Below are 12,785 nucleotides of genomic sequence, written 5' to 3'. Positions count from 1 at the left end.
GAGTTTTAGTTTGTTTGTGTCTTTAAGTCTAATGTGTGTCTCTTGTAGGCAGCTTATAGATGGATCGTGTTTTTTTACCCAATCTGCCACTCTCTGTCACTTTATTGATGCATTTAGTCCATTTACATTCAGTGTAATTATTGATAGGTATGAGTTTAGTTCTGTCATTTTGATGTCTTTTTTTGTGTGTTGTTCACAGTTTCTTTGTTCCACTTAGTTTTCTGTGCTAAGTCATTTTTCTTTACGTATTTTGTTTTCATCTTTTTCATTATTGTTGATTTTGTACTTGCTGAGTCTTTATATTTTTCCGGTTTTTTATTTTGACTTGTAGGATTATTAGTTTCCTTTGTGGTTACCTTAATATTTACCCCTATTTTTCTAAGTTTATACCATTCTTTTATTTCTTTATCTTGCCTTGACTTCCTCTCCATATGCAAAATCTACGTCTACATTTTTTAAGTCGCTTTTTTTTTGTTTTAACGTTGCCATCGTTTATATATTGACATCTGTTTCCTTATTTTCAGCGTTTTAGCTTTGATTTACTTTTGTGACTTCCCTATCTGGGTTGATATCTGATTGCTCTGTGGTGTGTTCTAGTCTTGGGTTGTTATCTGATGTTTTTGATTTTCTAACCGGAGGACTCCATTTAGTATTTCCTGTAATTTTTGTTTGGTTTTTGCAAATTCCCTAAACTTCTATCTGGAAATGCACTAATTTCTCCTTCATATTTGAGAGACAATTTTTGCTGGATATATAACTCTAGGCTGGCAGGTTTTTTTTTTTTTTTTTCCTTCAAGGCTTTATACATGTCATCCCATTGCCTTCTTTACTGAACGGTGTCTGTTGAGTAGTCCGAGCTTATTCTTATTGACTATCTTTGTAGATGACTTTCATTTACCCCTAGCCGCTCTTCAAATTCTCTCTTTATCTTTGATTTTGACATGTTTGATTATAATATGTCTTCCTGACTTTCTTTTGGGATCTACCTTATGTGGGGTTTGATGAGCATCTTGGATAGATATCTCATCATCTTTTATGATATCAGGGAAATTTTCTGCCAACCAATCTTCGACAATTCTCTCTGTTTTTTCTGTAATCCACCCCTGTTCTGGTACTCCAATCACTCATAGGTTATTCCTCTTGATAGAGTCCTACATAATTCTTAGGGTTCTTCATTTTTTTAATCCTTTTATCTGATTTTTCCTCAAATAAGTTTGTGTGAAGTGCTTTATCTTCAACCTCACTAATTCTGATTTCCATTGCCTCAATTCGGCTCCTATGACTTTCTTTTGAGTTGTCTAATTCTGAAATTTTATTGTTAATCTTCTGGATTTCTGATTGCAGTCTCTCTGTGGATTCTTGTAATCTGTTTAATTTGTCATTGTGCTCTTCTCTAATCTTTTTAATTTCCTCTATTGTGTGTTCTGCATTTTGCATAATTTCCTTCATAATTTCTTGAAGAGTTCTGTATATTAATCTTTTGTATTCTGCCTCTGGTAATTCCAAGAAATTTTCCTCCTCTGGAAAATTTCTAGATTCTTTATTTTGGAAGCTTGTTAAAGCCATCATGGACTACCTATTTATTGATTTGATATTCCCTGTTGTCTCTGAGGTATCAGGAAGTTATTATATATTTTTTTTTCTGTTTGCTTACTGTGTCCTAGCTTCTTGTTTTGTTTTGATATGCCCAAATAGGCTGCTCGTATGAGCTAGTTGTATTATTGGTACCTGTGAAGCTGTAATGTCCTGTCCTCAGGTGGTTAGATCTGTTACTAGGTATATGAACTCAAAATTCTGCCCACTCCTCCTGTATGGATTCAGCTCAGGTTCCCAGGTAGATAGCCACCAAGTGTGTGGAGTAGGCTCTTACCTAGAATCCTAGACTGGCATGGGTGATTGGTGTACTCACAGGGATCTGGCTGCAGCAGGGGGACACTCTCTGAGCAAGGCAGAGGGCTGACAGCTGCCCCCAAGTGTCCAGAAGGAAGGCATGTCCCTGTTCCCTAGAGCAGGTAGGTGGGTGGGTTTTGCAGCCAGAATATGAGCATGCAGTGCTCTTGGCTGTAAGGACTAGGGGCCGCCTCTATTCTTGTGCCCCTATCGCAGATGGCTATGTAGCTTGGGTGGAGTCAGCAGTTCTCAGGCCTCTGATGTAGGTAGGTGAAGACCCTGCTTTATGGGCAGAACAGTGTCAAATGTCACAAACCTGCCACTTCACAGCTGAAACAGATGAAGTTAGACTTCAGGTATATACCCTGTTGTACTGCAGTAATGAGGGCCTACACTGTTGAAATGGGCCCACGCAAGTCTATGCAGGGGGAAAGCACTCAAAGTCTGTGGATCCCTTATGTCTGTGCCTAGGCAAAGTAACTGTGCTTACCCTGGGTTCCTGGCTTCAGGGAGCCGGCGGTTTATTTTTTCCCGTTTGTTAATTTGTTCACTCTCCAAGGCTGAGAGAATGGCTCAAGGTGTGTGACAGATGCTACTTCTGGGCCACGGGGCTCAGCAATTGCTGAAGCCGGTCCAGGACCCAGTGCAGAGCAGGGAGCAGGGAGGTAAATGGGAGAGAGGTTTTTCCCTAAGGGGGATGTTTTTGATCCATACGGTAGGCTGGACACAAGTACTTATCTTTCACTGATTGAAGGTTGCTTCTTACTGGTTCTGGGTGGGCAAGTAGACTTTCTTGTGCTGGGTCTCTCCTGGTGTAGAAAACACACCTTCTGAGCACTGCTCCTTTCCTGCCTCACTGCTCACCCTTGAGCTGATCAGGCCTCAAGGTCTCAGGCTCTCGCCGGGTCAGGTCTGGCAACACCTAGCTGCTTCCAAACTGTCTCTCCCCCTCCCTGCCACTCAGTCCGGTTCCTCAACTTTGCTTTAGCGGTTCAGGGCTCCTAGATTTTCATATATAATTGATTCACTTTTTTTCTGATCTTTGTTGTAAGAGTGTCCACCGGAAGCATCTGACTACTCTGCCCTCTTGGCCCTGCCTCCTAGCCAGATTTTTGAGGAATGTATTGTCCACCCCACTGTTTATGGAGTGATGGGTCATGCTGGGACCACATAATAGGTAGTAGCCTTCTGTTAATCATATCAAAGTTCATAGTGTCCAGGGCCCACTGGGTATCAGATTGCAGATCTGAATGGACAGGACAGGCCCTGCTGGGTTGAATTTCTCGTAAAGCATTAACTCATTCACTTCTGAGTGCAAACCTCCAAGGTAAAGTGAGAACATTTGGAAGTGAGGAACCAACACATTCATCTTGAGAGATCCCCACAGGGCCTCTGGCCTCCACCTCTCTCAGTGAGGGACCGAGTTCATCAATTGGGAATGGAGGCCACAGGTGTCTTTAGTTGTAACACCTGCTTGTTACAACTGTGTCCTGATTGTTAAGGTTGTTAGCTGTCAAGTGCACAGGGGCCAGGCACCCAGGCAGGGGAAACATGCGAGTGGTCTTTGATGGTGTGGCTGGTCCCAGGGTGACAGCGATGGCGTAGGCCTTAATGAGGTTCCTACTCACCAGCCATAGACACTAGCAGGGCCCGACTGCCCAAAAAGGGTGCTTGAAGGCAAGAGAAAGGTAAGTAAATCTCCAGTCAGGACAAAGCAAGGGCTTCAAAGATCTTTTCTCTTCCCTTTTTGCCTTTTTATCCCTTTCTTTAACCTCCCACCCCTTTTCTTGCCCTTATCCTTACTGTGCCTTCTAGTGCACACAAGTATGTGTGTGTGTTGTTTTTAAGGCTTTTTTTTTTGGCGGGGTGGGGGGGGAGAGAGGAACAATATTAAAAATAATAATAATAACTCACATGGTAAGTTGACTCACTGCTCTAACAGCTTGAAGGTGCCTAGTTGTTTGTTTTAAATTGGTGTATTCATCTGTAATTGAATGAATTGTAGAGTTCACAGTTTCTTGTGATAACATCAGATTTTTTAAAGCATGTTACTGCTTATCTTTTGCATTAAAATTTTTCTTTAGAATAAATGCCAGCAACTTAAACCTTTGTTTTTCTTGTGTGTCTGAGGTAGGATCATTTCAGGGTCAATAAAACTTGTACTAAGAATTGAAAGATCAGAAGGAAAGTGTCACATTAAAGAAAAATGAAACAACACCTGACTATTGGTCTGTCTTGCATTGACTGAAATTTGCAAATTTACACTTAAAAATTAGCAAGAGAGATCAGCAAGCACTAAAGAGAAATGGGGAGCCCTGGTGGTGGAGTGATTAAGAGCATAGCTGCTAACCAAAAGATCAGCAGTTCAAATCCACCAGCTGCTTCTTGGAAACCCTATGGGGCAGTTATACCTTGTCCTATACGGTCGCTATGAGACTGAATCGACTCCATGGCAAATTGTTTGGTTTTTTGGTAAGAATTGGAAGAGCCCAGGTAGCACAGTGATTAAGCACTTGGCTGCTAACTGAAAGGTTAGTAGATCGAACACACCGGTTGCTCCATGGGAGAAAGATGTGGTAGTCTGCCCCTGTAAGGAGTACAGCCTTGGAAACCCTATGGGGCAGTTCTACTCTGTCCTATAGGGTCGCTATGACTCGGAATTGACTCGATGGCGAGGGGTTTAAGGAGAATTGAGATGAGTTCTTCAAACTACTCACTGATCATCCTGTTTGGGGGAGACCTGTGACAAAGGGAAATGGATCCTGCGCCCAAGTTTTAAGAAACCTGAAGAATTCCCTAATTCCCTACGTGTTAAGAGGAATTATGTTTTCTTCTGGTTGCTTCCAGAAATAACCCCTAAGTGACGAAACAGAGAGGTTTTTGTTTTTTGACTACATAGATTTTCTTTTGTCTTATTTAAAAAAGCTTTAAGTAAGGGAATATTTGCAAATCCTCATTGGGCTAATGCAGGACTGAGCAGAAAAACAACAAGAGCTAACATTTATTGAGTGAATTGATTCTAATAACTGATTTAACCCACACATCTACCTTATGAAGTAGTACTTTCATTGACATTTTTCAGGTGAGGAAACTGAGATACAGTAACTTGACTGGGATTGTACAGCTAGTAAGTGTCAAAAGTAGGATGCAAACCCAGTCAGTCTGGCTGTAGCATTTACATACACCCACTCCTCACTTATTGACATGGTTAGGTTCTAAAGTCCACGTCATTATGTGAAAATCAGCATTATGCAAAAATAAAGGATGACCACATCAGATCACAATCAAACTACATCATTACATAACTGCCAAATTACATCATTACATAACTGCCAAACCACTGAGAATCATGGCCCAGCCAAGTTGATACATAACCTTAATCATCACAGCCAGCATTATTCTCGCCTCACACCTCTGCATTCATTACTGACAAACATATTTTGTTAATCACAAAATAGTCAGATAGTAGATTTTTTACTATTGTCATAAATGTGAAATGTCTAATAATGAGATAGTTGATAAGTGAGGAGTAGGTGTACTTTGTTATTACCCCACACTGCCTTCCTATAATAGGGAATACTTTTGTTTTGCTCTCTATATACAGATCTTCACTGTAGATTTTCAATTTAAACCTCTGTTGGATCTGAAACAATACTATTTCAGATACTGAAAGAAATCTAAGGTACTAATATAAGCTTCTAGTGTTCATTAGCACTACCAATGTACTTGACACTGTCTAGAACTTTGAAACTGTCTTGAACTATATTATATATGATTGAGTAGATTATTCACACTTTTCTGTATAGAACATTTGTTAAGATCAGATGTTTTTTGATCAATTGTACAGCTGTTGAGCTTTGAAAGAGTTTTTGAACCCCCAAACCCAGTGAATACATGTGGTAATATGTTATACCTTCTGCATTTAAACCAAAAATGTACTGATGCTTTGTATATTTTAGTATTAAATTTAGCCCTATTTGTAATGATTCGATTCTCAAAATGAACTCAAAATTTTAGAAAATATATTTTATAATATTTCATAGTAACCTTTTATTCTTGCTCATTTTGTATGCCAACCACATCACTCTGATTTATAGTTTATACTGTAATTGTCCATGAGGCTATATTATCATAAGGTTTAGTAATTCAGTAAAAGGAATGAACTCTGACCTAGCAGTGTTATTTTAAATTTCATTAATAGTTGTACGAATACATGTTGTGAATGATAGTAGGGGCACTATTAACATTTAGAAGAGAAATTTAAGCTAGTGTCCTCCATAAGATGTCATCCACACCAGTAAACATTAACTAAGGTTTAGTAATGCAGTAAGCAAAAACATATTGCATATTTAATATGTTGAGGATCATTGTGCCAATTTGTTAAAGTGCCAAGTAATGATTTTACAGATAATTAGACTTTAACAGGCAGAAACAAATTTATGTCCTTCTTGCTTTTATGATGCATGTAATGATAGATGTACTATCACACAAGCAGTTGTTTTTAGGTACACAACATCTCTTAATGTCCTAAAGACAACGAAATATTACATGTCAGTAACTGATCAGTGACTGTATAGAACACATTAGTGGCTTTTCTTCTTTTAGTTACTTTTAATTGGAGCTCATTCATCATGGCTTAGAAAGATGGAATGTTTTCAAGCCATTCTCACTGGAAAATTGCAATGAACCTTTAAAGTAAAAAAGACAATAGTTTCAGGTTAGTAAAACTGTTTTTATAATACACCTTCTCCTCACTTATCAACTGTCTCATTATTCAACATTTTGCATTTATGACAATAGTAAAAAATCTATTATCTGTCTACTTTACACATTAATCACATACATCTGGCAGTAACAAAGAGTAAAGAATGTCATGGTGCAAGGCAAAAGTAATGCTGGATTTGATGGTTAAGGTTATGTGTCAACTTGGCTAGGCCATGATTCTCCGTGGTTTGACAGTTATGTAATAATGTAATTTGGCAGTTATGTAATGATGTAGTTATCCTCCATTTTCAGATAACACTGATTTTGCATAACGACTTGGTCTTTGGAATCTAATCATGTCCACAAGTGAAGAGAGAGTGTAGCTGAGATTTATATTATATTCACTTGGGTGGCTTCTTCTTCCTCTGTTCTATATATATCCCTTAAAGGCAAATTAGGAAAAGTTTTTTTTTTTTTTAATGTTATCAGGTTTTTGACATATGCATTTTTAATGCCACACTTTAAATATCACCAAATGAGAAATATCTCTTCATTGAATTTTTTTTTTCTTTTTATAATTTCCTCCTCTGTGCTATGGTCACTGATTTTTACATATTGCAAAAAAAAAAAAAAAAAACTATAAAAAGTTTGAAATAAATACCATTCCAAGACCGATGCATGGTAAGTTCCAAAGTGGGAAAAATAATGGAATAATAAGCTCTCAAATCTTCATACTGAGAACAACCAGTTACTAGTATTATTTAGAAAAAAAATGAATTGCTAAAATATATTTATACAGTTTTGGTCCACATATTAACTAAAGTATGAAACCTAGTGTAATATTTGTAAGGACACAGGGATTCCCCTTTAATTCACAGTGTGAATGAGCACCACTCAATTAGATAAGCTTTATCCTGAGAAGTAGTCAGGTCTACTGGGATGCAAGCCAAAAACATAATTTCTTGATTCTCTTCTAATTTGCAGAGACAATTCCTTACCCTCTTTTTGCCTACTAAAATGAAGTTACGAAAATGAATGAGATTACTGAGGTATTGTCAAGTTTCTTATGGCTAAATGGAGACAAATGGTGGCACCGTTCTATGTTACTTCATAGGTGGTACTGCAGCTCCTTTTCTTCAGACAAAGGCTGTTTGATAAAGCAAGATAGGTTATTAAAATTAATATCCTTTATATAACATAAAATCCTCAGTTGAGTTTTTTATATTCATATTACTATGAATTGCAAATTTCTCAAATATTTTGAATTTATCAGTTTAATTTTATTGATCAAATAAGCATCCATTAAAATAGTAACTTTTGATTCTAAATTTTGGAACAAAACTGGGAGACTCCTCTCTTCCAAGAGTCAGAGAGTGAAATGTTTATAACTCCAAGACAGAGATCAGTTAGAAAGATTTTTTTCAGCAAATTCCCTCTACTTTCTACCAAACAGAAGATCAAGTAATAATTAGATATTACCTGCATGGGTTTCTTGACCCTTGGGTAGTAAAGTTTTTCTATTTGACTGTTGAACTGTTTCAAAGTTCAAAGTTCATATGCTCAAGACCATACTACCAGCCTCAGGGAAAAGGGAAAAACAGGTTTGCCCACAATCATTCACTATGGACAAGACCTAGATACTATTCCTTCTTTCTGTTGAAGTGAGCCATTTTACACCAAAATGATTAACAGTGACAGATTTTTTTTCTTTCTTAATTGGATCATTGAAGAGAAGCTTCTACTCTCAACAGAGATAGTATGAGGTGGCAAACAAGGAGAAATTCTTATTACATAATATACGTATTACATGTTAAACAATATTATATAAGAAGGGGGAACATAGTATACTCTCATCCATTCACTTGGTACAACCTATATAAAATTACCTCATAGGAATGGCATGGCTTAAGCCTTGCTGTACAGTACCCTCCTAAAAGTTTAGTAATTCCATATGTTCACAGATTAAGTATAATTACATGGCAGATGGCCAAGAAAGCTTGTAACCTATTTCCAAAGCCATGAAAAGTCTTGTGGGTTGTGCTTAAGGGCTTTAAATTTTATTGTGATGGTAGTGGAAAACCACTGAAAGGTTTTAAACAGATTAATGGTAAAGATCACTGAGGCAGTTTGGGTGTGTGTGTTGGGTAAGAGGATGGGGGAATGGTGGATCATTGTTAGACTAGATATTGGGAAACTGGTCAGGAGGTAGTTCATGTGAGAGCTAATGAGAGATTAAAAATCTAAAGAAAAGTCTTACAAATGGACTCTGGAACACAACTTAAAACTTGACAGTCTATGTAGAGCTATAGGATTTTGTAAACATATTTGAATTTTAAAATATGTTAAAAGAAAAGCACTTGTACTTTAAATGGCATACATGAACATGAAGTAGATTGACTAACATTGCGTAATAGAGACTTTAAAGAATGTCTAAGAGTATCATATAATGATCATTTTCAAATAACGGGCTCTGTTTTTACTATGTATTCAACATAGCACCTAATTAGTACTTATTTAAGTAATGTGCACTGTACAAGGGGCGTGGTCAAATCCCACCTTCATTGCTGAGTGGTAAAGATCAGCGTGAATCTAATTTCCAAAGTGTAGAAATGGATCCAGTCCTCATCTTCCTGCCTCACCATCCTCATCACCAGCAACTCATGTGACACACTCTCTCTCTCTCAGCCCTAGTCACTCAGCTGGATCAGAGCTCACAAGTTAGACAGACACTCTCTTTCAGCCTTGTTGTTGTTGTTGTTAGTTGCCATCGAGTCGGTTCCAACTCATAGTAACCCCGTGTGTACAGAGTAGAACTGCTCCAGAGGGTTTTCAAGGCTGTGAACTTTCAGAAGCAGATCTTCAGGCCTGTCTTCTGAGGCAACTAGCCATCCAGAACTAGGTCAGAGCTCATACTTTAGAAGGACAACTTCTTTCAGACTGCCAAACAGCAGACAGCCCCTCCTGGCTCTCACTGCCTCTGTGGATTTGTTAATTCTCTGGAAATACTCACAGAATCTCATGGATAGCATACCATACTTATCACAGCTTTATTACAACTAAAAAAGATACAAATGAGGAGATAATACAGGGTGAGGTCTGGGAGGGGTCACAATGTGAAACTTCCATGTCCCAAAGAGGGATACTTTACCATCTTCCATGCATGGTCACCAACCAGGAAGCTTCTTCTGAGCCTTAAGTCTAAGGGCTCTTATCAGCCTCCCCATATGGCACATGATAGATGACATCATGTCTCCTGAGGCTTAGTCAGCATCAGGCCCCTAGGTGGTTCCTCTGGGTCTGGTCATCCCCCATTCATTAGCCTCAGGTGTTGGTATGTTTCGAAAGAACTGAGAACAAAGACCAAATTGTGTTTTGCAAGGTGATTCCACACCTCACATAATGAAATCAGCAGATTTATTGAGCACCCACTCTGCCAGAAAACTTACCCTTAATTCTAGGTGCTGGGGATACAGCAGTGGCAAAACGAACAAAGGTCCCTGCTCTCGTGGAGCTTACATTTTAATGGAGGGAGACAGATAATAAGACAGTATAGTATTATAGTATGTATACTAACATACAGTATGTTCGAGGGTGATAAGAACTGAGGATATGTGGTGAATATGTGGGTTTGCCTTTTAAATAGGGTGGCTAGGGAAGTTTTCACTGAGAAGGGAAAATTAGAATATAGACCTGAAGAAGGCAAGGGGGCAAGTCATGTGATTATCCCGGGGAAGACCATTCCAGCAGAAGGAAGATCAGATGCAGTGAACTAAGGCAGGAGCCTGCCAGACTTATTCAAGCAATGGGAAGAAAGTCAGTGTAGCTGAAGCAGAGAAGCAAGGGGGAGTGTATTAGGAGATTATGTCAAAGAGGTAGAGTTGGTGGTGGGAGAGGTTTAGGCTTTTTAAGGAATTTGACTTTTAGTGTGAGTGAGATGGGAAGCCACTGGAAAGCTTAAAGCACAGGAGTAACATGTTGTAACTAATAATTTTTGAATGGGATTGCCTTTGTTACAAGTATATTATACACATAGCTGCTTCTAAAGTGAAAACGGTTTTCTCAAGTAGATAAACATTACCATTGAAGTCAAGCTAACACTAGACATTTTACCATTTTCACATGTGTAGTACCAAGGTAAATTTCAGCCTGAGTCATTAAAAATTTCCGGAGTGACGTTGTCCATACTACAATTTTATTGAAGCAAAAACAGTCTATTTGCTTAAACTTCTAGTTCAAAATTATAACATCTGACTCCCTGTTTTTATTCCTAGTCAGTGCCAAATCATCCTAGGATCTGATTTGCAAAACTTAAAGGAACTTCAAAATAATACCTGAAAACAGAAATATATAGGTACAAGCAAGAATATTTGGAGAGAGCTGAACGTACACAGGCAAGATTGTGCCCTCCTGTAAACATACGGAACCTGGTTGCTGATAGACAAAGTTAAAAAACAGTTTTTAATTTAAACTTGTGGAGAAAATCATAAATGTGCAGGGATATTTGCTGTTCATGATGGCATAGGTTCTAGGAGTTCTAGTGTTTTATGAAAGGAAAATAAACAAATGGCAAAGGAAGTTGTTCCCCTCATCAATGCATCAAATCTGAAGTGTATCATACTCACACTTAAAGAATCACCCTTGCGCCTGTTTCCTCTACCCATTCATTGTATATCCTGGCTACTGTGGAGTTCAGTCCATTCAGATTTCACGAGAAGTGTAGGCTATGTTGGAAGTACTATGACCACCCTGCAAGAGCTTCTCAGAACTAGAAATGTCCCTGCTTTTGATCCTCAGGGATTGGACATTCAGTTTGAATTAGGGATCTCAATATATGGACCAAAATATCTCATATTTGATTGATCTTGCAGCAGGATATAAAGTACATAAAATTATGTGGTATAGAGTGGAACAGAATCAACATTGGGTCACTGCTGTATGCTTGATACCATGTTTTACCCATATTGTACCATTTAATTCTACAACTCTTTGAGGTAAATATTATCCCTATTTTACATTTGAGAAAACTGAGGTGCAATGAGTTTAATAACTTGCCCATTTTCACATAGCTCCTAAATAAGAGAGCTAGGATTTGAACCCAGGTTTGTCCGACTCAGGAATATAGCAATTAACAAGACAGATATGGGTCTGCTCTTCTAGAGAAATGCCTGCTGTATTTTCTTACTATTTTAGTACATGTTATAAGCAACACCATGCAGATAGACATTATTATTTTATGGAATAACTCTGTACATTAATTCCTCTTAAGCAGCAAATCAAAAACAAAAGCCAACTTAGTAATCAAACATGTCTGATTCCACTGTGTCCTTTTAATCTTCCAGACAGCAGATAAAATAGATGAAAGAGATATAGTGCATTTCTGATTTCTTAAAGAAAAGTCTGTTGTCGTGTTTGGCTTGCTAGACTAAGAAGCTTACTGTCACTCAGCTTTGTTGTCAGCAAAACTGATTGCCACTGAAGTGTCTAAGCAGTAATCTGATTTGTGAAACTTGTTGCTTGACACTTCATAAGTTAGCTATTTACTTTAATACATCCTTACCTGTAATTATAATTATAGTGTCAGAATTCATGGTTCAATAGTTAAATAATTGTCAGAACTTCCATTACAGAACTTTCTCTGGTTTATAAATACATAAGTGGGTGTAGGTGGAACATGGTGTACAGAAGTTACTTTAGGGAGCAGATAAAATTCAGGAGACCAGTTACCCTTGCTCAGCATTAGACTCTTCTGATGTAGAGAGTGAGTCATAATATATGTGAAATAAAAAGAGTGGATAACTTAGACTCCACTTCTGAATAGGGAAACCAGTGCAGGGTGATGAGAAAATGGGTGATGTGGCCTCACAGTTTGTAATTTCAGGCAGAGAAAGACTGAAAGTGTGTGTGCATATAAACAAAAAATGTAAGTAGTGTTGCTCAGGGCTTGGAACCTGTTCATTCTGGTTCAACCCCCTGCTGAGAATTTACATTTCTAACAAGTTCTCAGGAAGTTATACAGAAGAATCACCTGGGGAGTCCCTAACAGGATTCAGGTGATTCTGATTGACGACTCTAATTCCACAAGTATTAAGATGGGAGTCCTAATCTTAGGATATAAGTTTCTTTATTACTCCCCCACTACCACCATCATTTCCTATCCAGAGCACATTTACTGCTCTTTCCCCTTCCCCAAA

The sequence above is a fragment of the Trichechus manatus genome, unplaced genomic scaffold, assembly GCF_000243295.1.
Source record: "Trichechus manatus latirostris isolate Lorelei unplaced genomic scaffold, TriManLat1.0 scaffold00224, whole genome shotgun sequence".
In the NCBI taxonomy this organism is placed as follows: domain Eukaryota; kingdom Metazoa; phylum Chordata; class Mammalia; order Sirenia; family Trichechidae; genus Trichechus; species Trichechus manatus.
Note: the sequence above shows the minus strand (reverse complement) of the source record.